We start from the raw sequence: 21,625 nt of genomic DNA, 5'->3' as shown, positions 1-21,625 counted from the left end.
GGCCCTGCCGCTTGGCTGCTGTGTGACCTTGGGCAGTCATTTCATTCATTCATTTCGCTTCCTCTGGGCCTCAGTTCCTTCGTCTGAGAAATGGGGATTTAGATTGTGAGCCCTATGGGGGACAGGGACAGCATCCAACCCGCTTATCTTGCATCTACCCCAGTACTTAGAACAGCGTCTGGCACTTAGTAGGCGCTTAACAGATGCCAGAATTATGCATTAGACACAGGCAGTCTTCTCTCTGGAGGATCCTTCGAATCCTTCCCGGCTCTGCGGCCGATAATTCCCTCCTTTACAATCCATTGAATAGGGTAGGCGTGATCTCCATCGAGACTTGATCTTTGTGACTTCGACATGCCTTATAATAATTATGGGCCTTGTCAAGCTCTTACAATGTGCCAAGCACTCTTCTAAGCTCTGGGGTAGATCCAAGCTAATCAGGTTGGACCCAGGCCCTGTCCCAGATGGGTTTTCACAGCCTTCATCCCCATTTTACCGACGAGGTACCTGAGGCGCAGAGAAGTGCAGTGAGTTCCCCAAGGTCACCCAGTAGACGTGTGTTTAGAACCCAGCTCCTTCTGACTCCCAGGCTTGTGCTCTGTCCGCTCCGCCATGCTGCTTTCACAATGTTCTCCAGTTTCTTCTCCCCCTCCATTCTTTTTTTTTTTTTTTGTCTGTGAGTTCTTTCTGACTCCTGAGCTGACTCTCAAATCAAGAGTCCTGTGAAACTGCTTCCGGTGCTGTTCAATACCTGGGCTGAACGAATGAATCAATGAATGAATCTTTGCGGGAGGGTGGGGGCGACTGACGTAGACCACCCCGGGCTTGACCGGGGACCATAAAATAGATGGAATGATCAGTGGGAGCTTCAGGTAACCTTTCATACCAGGATAGTGATGACTTCTCTGAGCCTTTAATTCATTTAAATGTGTCTGAACTTTCTGGTTACTACCCACATATTTTTCTTTTTGAAGGTTGGAATTAAAAGACTAATTTATTAGAAAATCTGGCCAATGTTCCAGTTTGATAGGCATTCGTTGGTTTTTTTGTTTTTTCCCCCCTTCTAAAAGAAAACTCCACAGACCTTACGTTTGAGTGAGCTGCATTATTAAAACTACCTCATCCCTCCTTCGCCACACACACGCAATCACTCCCACACACGCTCCTGGTGTCAGATTTGACGCAAATCTGCGGTGCTGTAAAAATATCCGGGAGAATGACATCATCTAAACCTTCTGGTTAATCGGTAGTTAGCGTCGGAGCACATACTGTGTGCAGAACACCGTGCTAGGCCCTTGGCAGAGTACAGTAAAGAAACTCAATCCTAACCCTCACGGAGCTTATAGTTTCATGTTCCGAGAGCGCTGTACTGAGCGTTTGGGAGAGAGGGATCGACTGAGAAGGAATGACCCCTGCCCTTGAAGAGCTTACAATCTAGTGTGTGCAGAGCACTGAACTGTGCATTTAGGAGCGTACGGTAGTTAGAAGAAATGATGGCTTAGTCAGGGAAGGCCTCTTGGAGGAGGTGTGCCTTCAATAAGGCTTACAAAGTAGGGAGAGTAATTGTGGGCTAGGAAGACATCAGCTCCCTTCAAGCTTTCGACAGTCCCTCACCCCCGCAACCCCGTGTAGTAGGAGAGCCCGGGGTATTTCCGTCTGCGCCGGACGGACGCAGGTGAGATTTGCCATCGGATGGGGAGTGGATTTAACAATGAGGAGTTACGGCCTCAGTGGCTTCCCGAGTGCTTGGCGGGAAGAAGGTTGGGAGGGAGTTTGAGATCGACTCAGAGACGTTCATTAGGGGAAAGTCAGCTCTGAAACTCCAGTCCTATTATCGGGGCATCCAGCAGTAGCGGGGCCTAAGCGTTCACCGCATTAGCGCTAAGTGGATAAAATCAGCTTTCTACGGAGGCGCTGTGCCTTCGGTATTGAAATCCGTTCCGAGAGGCGAAAACCGAGACCGGGAAAATATCCAGTGAATTAAAGAACTCCGGAGAAATAAATAGAACTTTAAAATTGCGGATGTGTTTGGTTCCTAGGTGACTTTCTAAAACCAATGTGCCGGTACTCCGGCGGATGTTTGGTGCGGGTGACGGAAGAAATAACGCTATTTGAACGACAGTGGCCCCGGTAACTCTTCCGATTAGCGTGTTTTCTAACTCTTCCGATCAGAGAAGCAGTCTGACCTAGTGGATAGAGCACGGGCCTGGGAGTCAGAAGGACCTGGAATTCAAATCCCTGTCTCCGGGCTCACTGTGCAATGGTCTTTCCAGTAGGTCACGCTGGTCGCCTCAGCCTGTCGCTGACTCACTGTTCAGTAGGGAATCGAATCTTGGCATCTTTGGAATGTGAAATTTTCCATTTGCTCAAAGTGCTGAAGGGCAGGAGCGAGGCGTGGGTCTTGATGACCGGAACAAGAATCTCAGCCTATTTCCAGTAGCTCACATTGGCTTCTTTTGTCTTTGAACCTTAGGGATCCTTCTTCGATCACACGACGGAAACAGCCGTCTTGAAATCTAAACGTCCATCAACGGCGTGAGCAAATTGAACGGCAAGGTAAAGAGCCCCAAGTTCAGTTTTCCTCCAAGCACCCTCTTTCCCAACATTTCTCCGGAAATCTTGTGGTTTACCAAAAGCCCCTCCCTTTTCCCCCGTCTCCTAAATGGTCTTAGTTGCTACCCTCCGGACCCAGTTGAACCGAGTTTGAAATTTTCTGATTGGTGGAGGGATCTGTCCTTTAAACCAAAAAAGCTTGTCTCCTCTAGAGTTAGTTGGGCCTATGCTGGAATAGATTTTTTTTTTAATGGTACGTGTTTCGCGCTTACTCTACTCAGAGTTGGGGTTGTTGTTATCAAATGCGGTCGAGTCATTTCAAATTCACGGGACCCTGTGGATATATTTTCTCCAGAATGTCTTTTTTTTCCCCCCAACTGGAGTAGATACAAGCTAATCAGGTTAGACACAGTCCATGTCCCACGTGGGGCTCACGGTCTTAATCCCCATTTTACAGATGAGGGAACGGAGCCAAAGAGAAGTTAACTGACTTTATTTTTATGGTATATTTGAGGCGTACTCGTTAAATGCTTTCTGTGTGCCAGGCGCTGTACTAAGCGCTGGAGTAGATCCAAACTAATCAGGTTGGGCACAGTCCATTTACCACGTGGGGCTTGCAGTCTTAATCCCCCTTTTCCAGGCGAGGGACTGAGGCAGGGAGAAGCAAAGTGACTTGCCCAAGGTCACCCAGCAGACAAGTGGCAGAGCTGGGATTTAGAACCCCGGTGTTTCTGACTCCTAAGCCCGGGGTCTAACCACCAGGCCACGCTTCTTCCCGAGATACGGCAGATACGTTCCAACTACATAAGGGAGCCCCAAGCCTCAGTGAAGCTGTCACGAGTAAGAATGTCCGGGGAGCCTATCTCTTCTCCTGATTTATGGTGAGCCCTTTATTAACTTTTACGGTCTGTGTTTTCTTAAATAGCTACAGCCTTTTATGGACACCCAGGACAGTTGTTCTTGCTAGATGGAAGACCTTATAATTGGTCCACTGAAGACAAGATCACCTCTGGAAAAAAAAAAAAAGAAATTATAACACTAGTAAAACGGAAAGACCGGCGTGCCACCGTTTGTGAAGAGTTCACGGTAAAGACCCAATTCCATTTTCTTTACTGATCATTTTGCCGCCCCGAACTTGCCGTTTAATTTGTTAAGTGCAGAGCAGGAATGTGCTGCGTTGTTTTCTGTTATTAGTAATGGTAGTAATATAATAATAATTGTGGGATTTATGAAGCACGTACTATGTGCCAGGCACTGTTTTTAGCCCTGGGATAGATTCAAGGTTGTCAGGTTGGACACAGTCCCTGCCCCACGTGGGGCTCACAGTCCTCATCCCCATTTTTACAGACAAGGGAACTGAGGCCCAGAGAAGTGAAGTCACTTGCCCCAGGTCACACAGCAGAAAAGTGGCAGAGTTTTTTGTCATTGGGGTTTTTTTTTTAAAAAAAAAGTTTCTGGTCCCTCCATCTCATCGGTCTCTTATCCGGGAATTTCCATCGTGTTCTCGAGACTCCACCGAGAATACCGACGAGCAGACCCGACAGGTTTATGCGGCCGTGGTCCGGATTTAATCGTCGAAAAGCCATCCCGCGGGCGCTAGATTGTTCCTCCTGAATTGCCTTTCGAAGCGATGCCACGTCTCGTTAAAGCGGGGCTCTGGTTAAGGGATCGATTCTTTTCCAGGTGAAGAGCCCGGAACGAGCTCGGGGTTGGAGGATCAACCTCATTTCGGTTGTATCCGTGTCTCATCCACAACCCAACGGCGGTCAGTCAGTCGGATTTACCGAGCGCCTACCGGGGCAGAGCACTGTTCTAAGGTTTTGGGAGAGTACGGCGTAATAATAAGAAGACACATCCCCTCCCACAGCAAGCTTCCAGTCTAGAAGGGGTGGTTGGAAACTCTTGGAGGGTCGGGCTATGTTGTCTTCTCAGCCTGTCCTTAAGGAGATTGCAATGTAGACGTTGGTCCCGGCCCTTAAGGAGCTTACAATCAAGCGAAAGAGAAATTTCACTGCTCCAGGAGAAATTTCAATTCTCCAGCTCCAGCTGAGGGTGCTGGCGTGATCAACAACAGAAGGCCGGGAATGGATCCCACAGCGGGCATTTTTTAAATCGCTTACTATGTGCTAAGCACTGGTTAAGGTACAACACGATCGGCATAGACACGGTCCCGTCCCCACATGGGGCTCATGATCTAAGGGGAGAGAGATGAGACGGGTGAGGAAACCGACGCGCAGAGAAGTTAAGGGACTTGACCAGGGTCACCCCGCAGGTCATCCAACTCTCAATTCTGTTCTTCCCACTAGGCCATACCGCTTCTCAAGCAGGGGAGAGTCATGTGGAGGAGCCTCCATTAGCAGAGTCAGCCGGTCCTGGGTTCTATTGCCTCCTCCGCCACTCGTCTGCTGTGTGACCTTGGGCAGGTCACTTCGTTTCTCTGGGCCTCAGTTCCCTCATCTGTAAAATGGGGATTGAGACTGTGAACCCCAGGTGGGACAGGGACTGGGTCCAACCTAATCGGCTTGTATCCATCCCAGCGCTTAGTACAGTGCCTGGCACATAATAATAATGGTATTTGTTAAGCGCTTACTATGTGCCAAGCACTGTTCTAAGCGCTGGGGTAGATACAAGCTAATGAGGTCGGCGCACGTGGGGCTCACAGTCCTAATCTCCATTTTACAGATGAGGTACCTGAGGCACAGAGAAGTGAAGCGACTCGCCCCGAGACACGCGGCGGAAAAGTGGCGGAGCCGGGATTAGGACCCGTGACCTCTGACTTCCAAGCCCGTGCTCTTTCCACCAAGCCACGCTGCTTCGCACATAGTAAGCGCTTAAATACCATCATTATGGTTATTACAGTCGGAAGCGGCCACCACCGACGAGTCCCCGGTCCGGCCGCGGGATTTTCCGGGTGGGTTTGGGGCAGAGTGTCCCGTTTACCGTCGGGAAGTTGGACATCCGAGGGGATGGATGAGGTAGGAGAACCGGAGCGGATCTCGGGACTGATGCCCCTTCCCTTTGAAGACTTTATCCTCGGGGACCTGAAACAGTTTCCCGCCTGACATTTTCTGAATGTATTAAACGAGCAATTGTTTCAGGAGGCCAAACCCGGAGCCAGGTCAGGTGCAGACAATCTACCGTGGGAACAAAAGAAAAAAAATAAAGCAAAAAAGGAAAGCCATCTCGACCTGAAATGCCCTCCCGCGTGACTCGCTGCTCTTCAATTTCAAACCTGCCCTGTATTTCTTTAATGCTGGGGCCTGATGTTTTGTGCCATATCTCCACCGACACTCAACCCCCGGCAACAGACCCAGGATCGGAAAACGGGCTCTCGAGACCATCAGGAGTTAATCGGCGAGCCGCTCGCCGTCAAAGGAGTGGGCGGAAAGCACATCAACTCTTTTGGACTGCTGTGTACCGAACTTAACCGTCCTTTCTCTGGGAGATTGGCATTAATTATATCTCGTCTCTCCTGGGAGGATAAGTGCCTTTCAGCTGTCTTTGGTTCGGTGCTGAAAATTCCTCCTGCTCCTCCTCGCGTTCTGGGGCCGGCAATTTAAAACGGGGAAGAAATAACACCAACCGGGGAAGTAACAGGTAAGCTCTCCCCTCGGAAGTCCTTTCCTCCATCCGAAGACGTTCTTCCTCCCTCAAAGGGTCCGGCTTCCAGGAGACATTCGGTCGTCGGCTGCGTCGGAGAAGACGCGGCCGTAGTACAGAGGAAGTCGGATTCCTGCAGTGCGAGAAAGATGCCTCATTTTGGGAATGCTGGGCGTGACGCAGCGATTCTCCGATTATTCCGCCGGTGACGGTGATTGACTCCCTACTGCGTGTGAGCGCCGAACTAAGCCGAGAAGCGGCGTGGCCCGGTGGATAGAGCCCGGGGCCGGGAAGTCAGTTGCCTCGAAGGCAAAATGGGGATTCAAGACTTGTTCTCCGTCCTGTGAGCCCCAGGTGGGACCTGATCCTCGTACATCTACCCCAGCGCTTAGTACAGTGCTTGACAACATTGTAAGCGCTTAACAATACCACAGTCATTAGTATTCATGGCCAAGGGCTCCAAAAGGAGGGGCGCTTGACTCATCTGTGGTTCGGCGGGTTGATCTTCTGAACTTCCCAGCTGCCGACAGAGAGCCAGTCGTCCCGGTCTTCCCATCACGGCTCTGGAAATAGAGCCGATTCCTGTATTCATTCATTCGTTCAGTAGTATTTATTGAATGCTTACTATGTGCAGAGCACTGTACTAAGCGCTTGGAATGGACAACGTCCCCGGCACCTCCCAGAGTGGAGTGGAGGTCATGGGTCATGGGTTTTGGTTTTTTTTTCCCCAGACCCGCCATTTGTCTGCTGTGTGACCTTGGGTGAGTCACTCCCCTTCTCTGAGACTCAGTTACCTCATCTGTAAAACGGGGATCGAGACTGAGAGCCCCACGTGGAACATATGTCCAACCCGATTTGCTTGTATCCGCCCCAGCGCTTAGTACATTTCCTGGTACACAGTAAGCGCTTAACAAATCCCATAATCGGAAAAGGCCACTTTGGAATCCATTACCGGATTGGAAGGGGTCATTTCGGGATCCATTATTGGCGAATCTCATTCCGGGCCCCGCGTGGAAGCTCATGGGTGATGTCCATGCCTTGGACTGATCTTAAGGGTGTAAATTCCACACCGTTTTCTGAGACAGGAATCACCATAAACAGCTTCTCAGTCTCCCATGATATCCTTGGAAGAATGCTTTACAATTTGACCTTTTGAACTTGGACAGGTACCCCTTAAGAACTTGACATTCATCACAGCCCTAAGAACTTAAATACATACCCATATATTCCGCCAATCCCCCGTTAGTAATTTATTTTAACGTCCGTCTCCAGCCTGTAGAATACAAACTCGTTGTGGGCAGGGAACATGAAGCCAACTCTGTTGTTCTCTCCCCAGTGCTTAATCCACTGCCCTGTACCCAGGGAGTGCTCAATAAATGCCACTGTTTCAGAGAGTCATCCTGATCAATGCCCGCCACGGACCGCTCGTCCCAGCGTGGCTCAGTGGAAAGAGCATGGGCTTTGGAGTCACAGGTCATGAGTTCGAATCCCAGCTCTGCCACTTGTCAGCTGTGTGACTGTGGGCAAGTCACTTAACTTCTCGGTGCCTCAGTTCCCTCAACTGTAAAATGGGGATCAAGACTGTGAGCCCCACGTGGGACGACCCGATTCCCCTGTGTCTACCCCAGCGCTTAGAACAGTGCTCTGCACGTAGTAAGCGCTTAACAAATACCAACATTATTATTAACATTATTACATCCTCCCACTGTCCTGGAAGTTGCTCTTCATTCTTATTCAACAGATGAGCACTGTCCCCACCTGCAGAGCCGTATTAAAAATCACACCTCCTCCGGGAGGCCTTCCCTGATTAAGCCCGCTTTTCCCCTACTCCCTCTGTTTTACCTATCAACTAGGATCGGTCCCCTTTGGAGACTCGCTATAACCCATCCCTAAATAAATACCACTGATTACTTGATTGTTTTATTTATAGTAATGGCTTTTATTCATATTAATGTCTCATTCATATTAATGCCTTTATTCTTATTAATATAGTGTACTCATATTAATGCCTTTATTTGTATTAGCGTCTTCTATTCCCAGTAATGTCCTTCTCCCCGACTAGACTGTAAGCTTGGTATGGGCGGGGAATGTGTCTGCTAATTCTGTTGTATTGCTCTCTCCCAAACCCTTAGTACAGTGCTGTGCGCATAGTAAGTGCTCAGTACATACGGTCGATTGATTCAGCTTCCAACTCTAAATGTACGTTGGGACAGGGTCTGTTTCTGGTAGTGATCTTTTCTTTGGCATCAGCCCCGGCATCAGAGGCCCTGGGTTCTAATCCCAATTCCTCCACTCGTCTGCTGGGTGCCCTTGGTCAGTCACTTGGCTTCTCTGAGCCTCAGTTACCTCGTCTACAAAATGGGGATTAAGATTTTGAGCCCTGTGTGGAACAAGGGATCGTGTCCAAGCTGATCAACTTGTATTTACCCCAGTGCTTAGCAAAAAATCATTTTTAAAAAAAACCTAAACGTCCTTCTCCTCAATCAGCTCTAAGCATGTGGTCCGTAACACATTTAACACAGAACCTGAATTTCCTGACTATCGGAAATAATGATCACTTCCCCAGGAGCTTGTGTTTGCCGGTCTTTAGGCGATAAAGGCAATTCAAACCTTCATATTTTTTTTTTATCATGTCCTTTATTATTTGACAGAGCGTTCAAACGTTTGATCTTTCGGGTCCTTCCGGTGCACCGATGGCAGCCAAAGTTCCCGGCAGGTCTGTTTGTCTTCAATTTTATTTTCAACCCCGGAGCCCCCGCGTCCCTTCCCGGAGGGGTCAAACCGGCCCACTGTCACCCAGAACTGTGTCCTAAGCCTCCGGCAATTTGCAGTAATTGACCTGGAAGCGGCTAAAACCCCTTCGTGGTCTCTTTCCCTTGAGGCTCCCTGGGCTTGAATGGTGACCCGAATTAGAGATAAAAGATTTCCCTTCATTTGTTTCCATCTTAACCCGTCATGGTCTTCCAGAGGTTAAAGAGGAGTTCAGTAGATCACTGCGCGTACCGGTAGTGAGCGAGGCCTTATGAGAGGCCCGAAGTTAAGACACGGAAACTCGCTCTTATAACGTCTCCTTATCCGTCCAACAGGTTTGAGATGGGGTTATGTTTTCCGGGAAGCATCCAATCAATCATCGTATTTATTGAGCACTTAACATGTGCAGAGCATTCGTTCAATCGTATCGATTGAGCACTTTGTGCAGAGCACTGTACTAAGCACTCGGGACACTACCATAGAACAAAAAACACATTCCCTGCCTACAGCGGGCTTCCGAAGGGCCGAACTTGAAAAGACGCTTGCTCTTTTTTGTCAAGATGAGTTGGTTTTCATTTCCTAGTTGACTTGGCACGAAGGGTTACTGCCAACAGGGCTAGCAGTATCGAAAGGTAGTGTGGCCCATTGGATAGAGCACAGGGTTGCGAGTCAGAAGGACCTGGCTTCCAATCCCAGCTCTGCCACTTGCCTGCCGTGTGACCTTGGGTAAGTCACTTCACTGCTCGGTGCCTGTTACCTCATCCGTTAAACGGGGATTAAGACGGTGAGGCCCACGTGGGACGGGGACTGTGTCCAACTCCATTTGCGTATATCTACCGCAGTGCTGAGTACGGTGCTCGGCGCATAGTAAGTGTTTAACAGATATCGCTTAAAAAAAATAATGTTCTTTTTAAAGAGAGAAAAGCAGTGTGACCTATTGGCAAGAATGCAGCCCCGAGAGTCAGGAGAGCAGGGCCATTTACCCTCTGTGTAACCTTGGACAATTTTTGTGCTTCCATTTCATCATCGGTAAAATGACGATTCAGTCCCTGTTCCCCCTCCCACTTTGGCTTCACATCCCTTGTGGGGCAGGGACCCCGTCCAGCCTGATGATCCCATATCCACTCCAGCCCCTAGTTAAGTGTCTGGCACATAGTAAGCACTTTATAAACACGGCAGTCAGTGTTATCATTATAAAGGTGCTTTAGGGTTGAGCTATCCAGATGCTTCTTTCTCCTTTCCCTAGTACTGCCCTGGGGAAGAAGAGCAAGGAATTGTTTCAAGGAAGGGCTTGAAAGGAGCAGATTAGAGTAGTGGAAAGCAGTTGGGGAAAACCAGATCCACTCCCAGCTGGAATCAATTGGCTCCTCTGACTAGAGGTCCCAGGTGGGGGCAATAGAACCTTCGTTAGTCACCCCTCCCATTCCTCATCCTCCTCTCTCTGTCATTTCCCTCAGCGTCAAGCCCAGACACGTTGCTCTACACGGGCCCGGAGACGGCGGACTTCCAGTCGCTCCTTCCAGCGGAACGAGGAGGAGGACACCTCTACCCTGAGGTAAGAGCTGCGGCTCTGCTATCTCTGCAGGCGGTTGGGACCAGGGTTTCTCTCTCTCAAACTCGGAAGGCCTGGTCCGGCCGGCAAACCCTCACGCCGCCCTTGCTCTCGGATCCTCTCCCCTTCACCGGCGTCTCGGGGAGGCCGTTCCCGCGAGGAAGGTCAGAGCCAGTGGGTGGCAAGTGGAGGAATTGTCGGGGGGTTAAAATGTCTTGGAAGCATCCGGAGCCGTTGGAAACCGTGATGGTCTTTCCATCCTCATTTCCCAGGGCCTCTCCCTTGCCAGTAAACGGGCACCTTTCCAGCCTTAGCTTTTGAGTGGAGGTTTTCTTCCGGGCTGCGGGCAAGCAGGAAGTCCTAGAGCCAGCGTGGATTGGCGGGGCGTATTCCGTGAGCACTCCAAGTACCCCCTGGTTGCCGGGGTGGGCCTGTGGAGGGGGTGGACGCGTGTTTGCAGGACTTGATGTGGCAAGGTAGCCCTCAGAATGTCTTCCCCGGGTTATGGAGCCAAGTGGAGAATCCAGGAAGCAGGGTTTCTTAGGGACCACTGCTCCTCAGCTTCTTCGGAAATGTAGTTTATTTTTTTGGTTTCTCCTCAAGATGTTTGTCCCCCTCCCCTCCCACCTCCCAATCCCTGCTCGGACAGCTGACTCCATGGTCCTTTGGTCAAGTGTGATTCCCAAATACTTCGCGGTTACCGGCAGAGTGGGGAGGAGAGTGGAAGCTTTCCTAATGAAAGCAAGAGGGTTCAGGGAAAAGTCAGACCCATAGATAGAATGGGTTTTTTTCAGTATTGTTTATTATGTTTGCTTGGCTCCGTATTAATATAGTGCGGGTGGATCTCCTTTGCCTATGGGTGGGTCTGTATTTCTTGCGGCGTGGGAGGGGTCTCTTGTGAGGCTCTATGTCTCTGTATGTCCCTGGTGGAGTGGGCAGAGTTTCTTGATGTTTATACGGATATGTCTCTTGAAATTTATCCTGGAGTTGTTAGAGAATGATTGAGTAAAACCTCTTGCCTTTTGCAGTATAACTGAGGTTTTTTATGGTATAATAAGTGATCACTATGTTCATTCATTCATTCAATAGTATTTATTGAGCGCTTACTATGTGCAGAGCACTGTACTAAGCACTCGGGACACTACCATAGAACAAAAAACACATTCCCTGCCTACAGCGGGCTTCCGAAGGGCCGAATTTTAAAAGACGCTTGCTCTTTTTTGTCAAGGTGAGTTGGTTTTCATTTCCTAGTTGACTTGGCACGAAGGGTTACTGCCAACAGGGCTAGCAGTATCGAAAGGTAGTGTGGCCCATTGGATAGAGCACAGGGTTGGGAGTCAGAAGGACCTGGGTTCCAATCCCAGCTCTGCCACTTGCCTGCCGTGTGACCTTGGGTAAGTCACTTCACTGCTCTGTGCCTGTTACCTCATCCGTTAAACGGGGATTAAGACGGTGAGGCCCACGTGGGACGGGGTCTGTGTCCAACTCCATTTGCGTGTTTCTACCGCAGTGCTGAGTACGGTGCTCGGCGCATAGTAAGTGTTTAACAGATATCGCTAAAAAAAGTAATGTTCTTTTTAAAGAGAGAAAAGCAGTGTGACCTATTGGCAAGAATGCAGCCCCGAGAGTCAGGAGAGCAGGGCCATTTACCCTCTGTGTAACCTTGGACAATTTTTGTGCTTCCATTTCATCATCTGTAAAATGGCGATTCAATTCCTGTGCCTCATCCCACTTTGGCTTCAAATCCCTTGTGGGGCAGGGACCCCGTCCAGCCTGATGATCCCATATCCACTCCAGCCCCTAGTTAAGTGTCTGGCACATAGTAAGCACTTTATAAACACGGCAGTCAGTGTTATCATTATAAAGGTGCTTTAGGGTTGAGCTATCCAGATGCTTCTTTCTCCTTTCCCTAGTACTGCCCTGGGGAAGAAGAGCAAGGAATTGTTTCAAGGAAGGGCTTGAAAGGAGCAGATTAGAGTAGTGGAAAGCAGTTGGGGAAAACCAGATCCACTCCCAGCTGGAATCAATTGGCTCCTCTGACTAGAGGTCCCAGGTGGGGGCAATAGAACCTTCGTTAGTCACCCCTCCCATTCCTCATCCTCCTCTCTCTGTCATTTCCCTCAGCGTCAAGCCCAGACACGTTGCTCTACACGGGCCCGGAGACGGCGGACTTCCAGTCGCTCCTTCCAGCGGAACGAGGAGGAGGACACCTCTACCCTGAGGTAAGAGCTGCGGCTCTGCTATCTCTGCAGGCGGTTGGGACCAGGGTTTCTCTCTCTCAAACTCGGAAGGCCTGGTCCGGCCGGCAAACCCTCACGCCGCCCTTGCTCTCGGATCCTCTCCCCTTCACCGGCGTCTCGGGGAGGCCGTTCCCGCGAGGAAGGTCAGAGCCAGTGGGTGGCAAGTGGAGGAATTGTCGGGGGTTTAAAATGTCTTGGAAGCATCCGGAGCCGTTGGAAACCGTGATGGTCTTTCCATCCTCATTTCCCAGGGCCTCTCCCTTGCCAGTAAACGGGCACCTTTCCAGGCTTAGCTTTTGAGTGGAGGTTTTCTTCCGGGCTGCGGGCAAGCAGGAAGTCCTAGAGCCAGCGTGGATTGGCGGGGGTTATTCCGTGAGCAGTCCAAGTACCCCCCTGGTTGCCGGGGTGGGCCTGTGGAGGGGGTGGACGCATGTTTGCAGGACTTGATATGGCAAGGTAGCCCTCAGAATGTCTTCCCCGGGTTATGGAGCCAAGTGGAGAATCCAGGAAGCAGGGTTTCTTAGGGACCACTGCTCCTCAGCTTCTTCAGAAATGTCTTCTGTCCTTTTGGAGTGAGATATTTCTCCAAGTTATGTAGTTTATCTTTTTGGTTTCTCCTCAAGATGTTTGTCCCCTTCCCCTCCCATCTCCCAATCCCTGCTCGGACAGCTGACTCCATCGTCCTTTGGTCAAGTGTGATTCTCCTTTGGTCAGGTGTGATTCCCAAATACTTCGCGTTTATCGGCAGAGTGGGGAGGAGAGTGGAAGCTTTCCTAATGAAAGCAAGAGGGTTCAGGGAAAAGTCAGACCCATAGAATGTTTTTTTCTTTTCCGTATAGTTTTATTACGTTTGCTTGGCTCCGTTTAATATAGCAATGCATGTGGATCTCCTTTGCCTTTGGGTGGGTCTGTGTTTCTTGCGGTGTGGGAGGGGTCTCTTGTGTGGCTCTATGTCTCTGTATCTCCCTGGGAGAATGGGCAGAGTTTCTCGGTGCTTTTAATGCTCTGTCTCGTGAAATTTATCCTGGCGTTGTTAGAGAATGATTGAGTAAAACCTCTTTCCTTTTGCAGTATAACTGAGGTTTTTTTATGGTATAGTAAGTGATCACTGTGTATCAAGCACTGTTCTAAATGCTGGGGTAGATGGAAATGAATCAAGTCAGACACAGTCCCTGTCTCCCACAGGATTACGAATCTACGTAGGAGGGAGAACATGCATTTAATTCCTGTATTACAGATGAGGAGATCGAGGGTCCGAGGACTCAGGTGACTTGGCCGAGGTCACCCAGCAGGCAAGAGGAGGAGCTGAGATTAGAACCCAGGTTCTCTGACGCCCAGGGCTCTTGCCATTAGGCCACACTGCTTTCAATCCCTCCAGGGCCATTTGCTCACCGTGCAGGAGCCATTTGGAGGAAGAGGTGACTTCAAGGGGATGGAGGAGAAACAGGAATCGGACAGTCTTCTGAAAGCCGACATTCACGGGGTAGAATCGGTGGAAACGAGAGGCAAGACAGCAAGCGGGGAACCATCTCTAATCTTCAGGACAAGAAATTCATCCAGTTAGTGCCTCCAAACCTTAGGATTGCAGATGATATTCTAAATCACTCCATCGTATTTATTACATTCATTAATTCAATCGTATTTATTGAGCACTTGCTGTGTGCAGAGCACTGTAGTAAGCACTTCAGAGTGTAAAGTATAAAAAAGACACACTGCTGCCCACAATGAATTCACAGTCTAGAGGGTGAGGCAGACATTAATATAATAGATAAATTACAGATATATACATATGTGCCGTGGGAATGGGAGGGAGGATAAATGCGTAGGGACCTAGTGCTTAATGCAGTGTTGGACACCTATTGAGGTCCATTTATTTGTATTGCTGTCTCTAAGAGCTCAGTACAGTGCTTTATTGAGCGCTTATTGCATGCAAATACGATTGAATGAATAAGCAAAAAGCAGGATGGAAGTTGGCTGCATAGGGCTTCCAGATGCCCATCTGACCTGAATTTTAAATTTGGCAGGAGATTGGGGATTGCGGGGAGGATGAGATGGACACCCCCTAATCTGCATCTGGTTGGATGATAAAATATCCATAAAATATTAGACATGTTTAATTGGGGACTTGTTCACAGCTTGGTACTTTATGGAGGGAGGGTTTCTGGCAGAATGAGAAGAAATATAAAACACATCCTGACGTTTTGATATATTTTTTTATTGATGTCCAGAAGATGATTCCGCAAGGCGTTTTATGTTGCCATAATTTTCTACGATTCAAGACATTTGTTTTCCATCATGTCTCTGATGCATTAATGCAACCGCTTCTCAAAAAGTACAGCCAAGTCGGTGCTCCAAAATATACCCAAGGGACCGTGAAAATAAATATTTTAGATTTTTTTTTCCCACCCTCTCTTGGATTTTTGCAGGGGGGGGGAGATTTTAGCTAATCAAGATTTCATTCATATAAGTGTCTACCATGTAGCTCTTCGATTTCAAGAGCCTCACGTTGGAAGAGCTGCAAAGCAGGTCGGCTCAAATATGTGTTTATGCCACGACTGCTCTATCTGAGTAGAAGATAGTCTCATTTTCGACCTTTCAGCCCCAGCTCAAGAAGACAAACTCATCAGTCATCAGTTAAATCTGTAAGTGAGCGTTTAGCACATAGGAGGCATGGAATCTTTTATGGCCGAAACGTGCGAGAAGTGGGGCAATAGAAAGTCGGCAAGCTGTTGAAAGGAGACGTTTTCTCCCGGGCTTCGTCAAGGACGACGGTGTTTAAGTAGACCCCACGGGGTCTTGGGATTGAAAGTGGAAAAGTCACGTTGCGATCAAATCGCGGTGGAATTTGCTGGGAAGTTAACTTTTTTCTGTGGGGGTGAAATGGAAGCCTTGGAAGGCTTCGAGAAATTTGAAAGACTAGTATTCATCTACCTCCCCTGTCTTTGGACATCTTGTCGGGCGGCGTTCGTTGCTGAATGTTCAGAACCCCGTACCGAGGACGCGGGAGTCGGCGGTGCGACGGAGTTGGTAGATGCGGTCGATCAATTGATCGTATTTATCGAGTGCTTGTTTTCTGTGGTACTGAGCTTGGGAGAAGTCTACAGAGCCAAGATGGGAGACACGATCCTGACCCGCAAGGAACTTAGAACCGGAGAAGCAGTGTTGCCTAATGGATAGAGCATGGACCTGGGAGGCGGAGGAAGTGGGTTCTAATCCTGGCTCCACCACTTGTCTTCTGTGTTGCCGTGGGCCGGTCACTTCCCTGTACCTCAGTTTCCTCATCTACAGAATGGAGATCGAATACCTGTTCTCCCTTCTACGTAGGCTGTCAGCTCCGTGTGGGAAAGGGACTGTACCCAACCTGATTATCTTGTATATACCTCAGCACTCGGTTCAGTGCTTAGCAAATACCAGAATGATTATTAGCTCCGACTCCGTGACATTTATTGAACGCCTGCTGCGTGCAGAGCACCGTACTAAGCACTTGGTGAAGAATCACAGAGTTTCTAGACGCAGTCCCTGACCACAAGAAGTCTGTTTTGCCTTACCTTGACGGGATTTTTCCTCTTCCCCTCTAACGTTCACCACTGTTGTAGTAATAGTAAAGATATTTATTGAGCACCCACCAGACATAAGGCACTGTACTGAGCACTAGGAAAAATGCAGTAGATGCATAAGATGTGACCCCTGCCCATAGGGCACTTCTCTAAATTTCTACCCTGATCAAACTGTGGTATTTTTGAGCCCTTAGTGAGTGCAGAACATTGTATCCATCCATCGATCGATGGTATTTATTGAGCGCTTTACCGTATGCAGAGCACTGTACTGAGGCCTCGGGAGAGTACAGTGCAACAGAGTTGGTAGACACATTCCCTGCCTACGGTGAGCTCACAGTCTAGGCTGTGCTAAGCAGCGTGGCTCAGTGGAAAGAGCACGGGCTTGGGAGTCAGAGGTCATGGGTTCGAATTCCTGCTCCGCCACTTGTCAGCTGTGTGACTGTGGGCAGGTCACTTAACTTCTCGGTGCCTCAGTTACCTGGGGATTAAGACTGTGAGCCTCACGTGGGACAACCTGATGACCCTGTATCTCCCCCAGCGCTTAGAACAGTGCTCTGCACAGAGTAAGCGTTTAGGAAATACCAACGTTATTATTACGCGCTTGGAAGAGCCCAGTTCAAAGATCAAAGACATCTCGTCAGCACCCCATTGAGATCCCGGGGATGCGTCCACACTCATTCCCCTTTTCCCACCGCTCCACAGGGGCCCCGAGTCACCTGTCCAGTGGACCCCCGGATCCAGTGCCTCGTCCGAATTCCCCACCGGGAAGTCTGCAGGGCAAGCAAGTGGTCCTGGATCAGTCTGAGCCCTTACTGTGTGCAGAGCACTGTACTACGCGTTTAGGAGAGTACAGTGCAACCAAATTGGCCGACGTGTTCCCTGCCCACAAAGAACTTAAAGCCTAGAGGAAGTCCAGGTGGAGTCAGTGTTCTCCACAGCTCCCGGGCCCTGCCTCCCTGGATTCCAGGCTGGTTTATTAATAGAGAAGCAGCGTGGCTCAGTGGAAAGAGCACGGGCTTTGGAGTCAGGGCTCATGAGTTCGAATCCCAGCTCTGCCACTTGTCGACCGTGTGACTGTGGGCAAGTCACTTAACGTCTCTGTGCCTCAGTTCCCTCATCTGTAAAATGGGGATTAAGACTGTGAGCCCCACGTGGGACAACCTGATTCCCCTATGTCTACCCCAGCGCTTAGAACAGTGCTCGGCACATAGTAAGCGCTTAACAAATACCAACATTATTATTATTATTAGATTATTAGGATACTCGTTAAGCCCTTACTATGTGCCAAGCACTCTTCTAAATGCTGGGGGAGCTACAAGTTAATCAGGTTGCACTCGCACTCATAGTCCCCGTTTTACAGACGAGGTAACAGGCCCGGAGAAGTGAAGCGACTAGCCCAAGGTCACGCAGCAGAGTTGGGTTCAGAATCCGGGTCTCCCAGCCCAGTTTTTATCCCCTAAGCCACACGGCTTCTCCGCTTTAGATCCAGCCCCGGCGCACCGCACAACCCCACCCGGCCTTCGCCGTGACTGAGATGCTCCCGGCTCTTCCCGGTAGATCTGAAGGGTCCGGTGGCCAAGGACGGATGGACGGCAGGAAGGAATCTCACTGTAGCGAGTCGTCGTTATGGCCGTATTCATTACAATGCAATTCCACCTCTATCACCCCTAATGGTGTCATTTTCCACTCGCCTTGGTTCTCGATGTATTGAACGATCACCCGCCCTGGAAGCGGGGCATTCCTTGACCTTTCCTTGCGTCTTCCCCAGCTCCGTCAGCGTGGCTCGGTGGAAAGAGCCCGGGCTTGGGAGTCAGAGGTCGTGGGTTCGAATCCCGGCTCTGCCCCTTGTCAGCCGTTGTGACTGGGCGCGAGTCACTTCACTTCTCTGTGCCTAAAGTACCTCATCTGTAAAGTGGGAATTAATGGGAGCCTCACGTGGGACAACCCGATCACCCTGTATCTCGCCCAGCGCTTAGAGCAGTGCTCTGCACATAGTAAGCGCTTAACAAATACCAACATTATCATTATTATTCTCTGACCAGACATGGAGACCCTTTGGCATCTAGCTTCACGAAGGATGTGGAAGCTGCATTCTAGCCGTCTGCGCGTTCCGAGTCTCTCCGTCCAAGCTCCGCGGAAAGAACTGGTGACAAAAGTCTCCTGTTCTGAGGGCGATGATGTTGTCACTTGAGGGCTTGGTGTGTAGTAAGTAATAACAATAATAATGGTGCTTGATAAGTAACGACGCAGATCCGTCTGTAGCCCCTAAACCTGTTTGCAGGGAATGTGTTTTTTCATGGTACTTGTTAAGCGCTTACTACGTGTCAAGCACCGGAGTTGGTACAAGTGAATTAAGTTGGACACAGTCCCACGTAGGACTCGGTCTGATTAGGAGGAAGAACAGAAAAAGTGTGACACAGAAGTTAAGGGACTTGTCCAAGGTCACACAGCAAGCATTTGGCAGGGCTGGGATTAGAACCCAGCGTCTCTGACTCCCAGGCCCGGGCTCTTTCCGCTAGGCTGCTTCTCCTGAGTGCCAACTCTGTTGTACTGAGTTCTCCGGACGCAGTAAGCACCCAATAAATACCTTTCACGAGGACAAGCTTGAGCTAAAGCATGGAGGAGCAGCGTGGCTCAGTGGAAAAGAGCCTGGGCTTCGGAGTCAGAGGTCATGAGTTCGACTCCCGGCTCTGCCCCTTGTCAGCTGGGTGACAGTGGGCAAGTCACTTAACTTCTCTGTGCCTCAGTTACCTCATCTGTAAAATGGGGATTAACTGTGAGCCTCACGTGGGACGACCTGATGACCCTGTATCTCCCCCGGCGCTCAAAACAGTGCTCTGCACATAGTAAGCGCTTAACAAATACCAACATTATTATTACTGGGCTTCTCCGGAGAGTCAGGCAGCAAAGCGAACGATGGCCTCCTGAGAGATGGAGCCATCCCAACCGTTGGGGCCTCTTCCGGCGCTTCTGAGAGGGGACGGGGGTGATCGCGAGGAAGGGGAGAGCGGACCAGTGGCCAGGGTCGTCGGTGGCCGAGACCAGAGCCCTGACTGGCCTCATGGCTCGGGCGGGCACCCTCTCTCAATAAAATCCCTCGGTATCCCTTAGCTGTGGTACACTGGAACCTGGCCCAAATTCAAGCAATTCACTTAGAACCTCCGTTTTTCTGTCACATTTGGAATCGCGGTGACAAACAGAATTAGAGCTGCTTGGCAGGCCCAAACCCTCCTTAATTGCCCCTAATTTTGTGTCCGCGTTTATCTACAAACACGTACGAGACTTGTGCTCGTTCCGCCAACCCGCCGGCAGAAGTGTAGGGGTTTTAATAATTGTGGAATTCGTCACGCAGTTGCTACGTGCCAGACGCCGTCCTAAGCCCCGGGGAACACAGATCAGACCCGGTCCCTTGCCCCACGCAGGGCTCGGCTCTGCTACCCGACTGCTGTGACCTTACGCGCGTGCTCGGGGCCTCAGTTCATCTCGCCTGCAAAATGGGGACGGAGACTGTGAGCCCCACGTGGGACCGGGACGGTATCCAACCTAATTTGCCTGTTTCCACCCCAGTGCTTCGTACAGTTCCTGGCTCCTAGGAAGTGCTTAACAAATACCGCAATTATTAAGAGGTCTCGAAGAGGTCTTGATTCTATTATTTTGTTAGAAGCAGCGTGGCTCAGTGGAAAGAGCATGGGCTTGGGAGTCAGAGGTCATGGGTTCCAATCCCGGCTCTGCCACTTGTCAGCTGTGTGACTGTGGGCGAGTCACTTCACTTCTCTGTGCCTCAGTTCCCTCATCTGGAAAATGGGGATTAACTGTGAGCCTCACGTGGGCCGACCCGATTACCCTGTACCTACCCCAGCGCTTAGAACGGTGCTCCGCGCACAGTAAGCGCTTAACAAATACCAACATTATTATTACAGCACCTTGATTCTATTTATTTGCTATTGTTTTAGTGAGATGTTCATCCCCTTGAGTCTATTTATTGCTATTGTTTCTGTCTGTCTGTCTCCCCCCATTAGACTGTAAGCCCGTCAATGGGCAGGGACTGTCGCTCTCTGTTACCGATTTGCACATTCCGAGCGCTTAGTACAGTGCTCTGCACATAGTAAGCGCTCAATAAATACTATTGAATGAATCCACATTTGACAGGTGAGGTGATTAGGTCCCGGAGAAGAGTTGGAGAGGGGAGAGTCAAGGGTGTTGGACCATCTGTGTTGGGTCACTGGGGGAGTGTCAGGGGTGTTGGATGGTGCTTTCTGGGTCACTGGGGGAGAATCGGCGCGGGGAGGGTCAGGGCCGTGGGATAGTCCTTCCGAAAGCGGCAGGACCTCGGGATTCTCCCAAACCTTTTGGTGCCCATGTTGGAGATAGAGCCCAGGCCCACATCCAGGAGCAGCCTTCCTCGTCCCCTCGTAGTTTTAAATCATTTGCTCTTGAAACTCTAGGTTAATCGAAAGCAACTCTCACATTTTCTCAGGTCCCCCCACCCCCCTTGTGTGTCATTTATATTTTCTTTCGCTCTATTTGCATATTTCAACTTGACTGCATTTGAAAGAATACTCACGTTTGATGGCCCACTATTTAATACTGTTCAGGGCTGAAAGGATCTCTCATTACTTAAATATGATTCTCATTTAGCTTAATTGAACTCGCGGTAACGTGACTCCTCACTTAATAACGCTTGGTTTAATCACCCTTTTCCCTCGTCCCGTTCGCAAGGATATTCGAGGCTAGGATGTGAGCAGAGCCCTTGGTCTCTGGGTGCCTATTCGGGAGTAAATTGAGATGGCACCTTCGAAAGAGAATAGAGGTGTCCTTTTCTGAATTTCCCAGAGTAGCCACTGAAAGATCTGGAAAGAGAAATCTGAAGGATTTTTCATCTTCTCAAATCTCTCCATTGAAATTGCCCATTAAGTCTTATCAGTTCGGGTTTTGATGTGGTCTTTACGGCTCCGTTTTATCATCTAATTTTCCGGCAGCCAACGATAGATCTTAGGCCCCAGCCTCCTTCAGGAATTGGGGTTTTGGCGACGGGTGGGTCTTGGATGCCTGGAATCTCCGGACAAGAGGGGAGCCGAGTTGAAATTCTCCTGTTGGAGAAGAGCAGATTCCTAGGTCAACGCCATGTCAGTGGGGAGAGGAGGGCTTTCGCTCTTGCGCGAGATTTTGCGGGGGATGAAGTGACGAGTGTTGAGGCCAACCCCTCTCTATCAATCCAACCCCTCTCGATCAATCAGTGTTGTTCAATGAATGTTTACTGTGTGGAGACCACTGTACTAAGCACTTGGGAGAATACAGTATAACAAACATAGCGGAAGCTGACCATTTTGTGCCAATTTCTCTGAAACTTGAAGCGGATATTAGATCGTCAC

At 49.7% G+C, this 21,625-nt stretch overlaps 1 long non-coding RNA gene across 1 annotated transcript; it reads left to right on the top strand.

Annotated features, from left to right (window-relative positions):
- The first annotated feature begins 8,803 nt into the window (after positions 1-8,803).
- Positions 8,804-15,068, top strand: LOC103170188. Its single transcript, XR_486006.3, has 5 exons — positions 8,804-8,869; positions 10,362-10,459; positions 12,581-12,678; positions 14,075-14,255; positions 14,925-15,068. It is a non-coding gene; the product is annotated as an uncharacterized LOC103170188 (long non-coding RNA).
- The last annotated feature ends 6,557 nt before the right edge of the window (positions 15,069-21,625 follow it).

The sequence above is a fragment of the Ornithorhynchus anatinus genome, chromosome 17 (genome assembly GCF_004115215.2).
Source record: "Ornithorhynchus anatinus isolate Pmale09 chromosome 17, mOrnAna1.pri.v4, whole genome shotgun sequence".
NCBI lineage: Eukaryota > Metazoa > Chordata > Mammalia > Monotremata > Ornithorhynchidae > Ornithorhynchus > Ornithorhynchus anatinus.
Note: the sequence above shows the minus strand (reverse complement) of the source record. Positions and strands in the feature narration are given on the sequence as shown.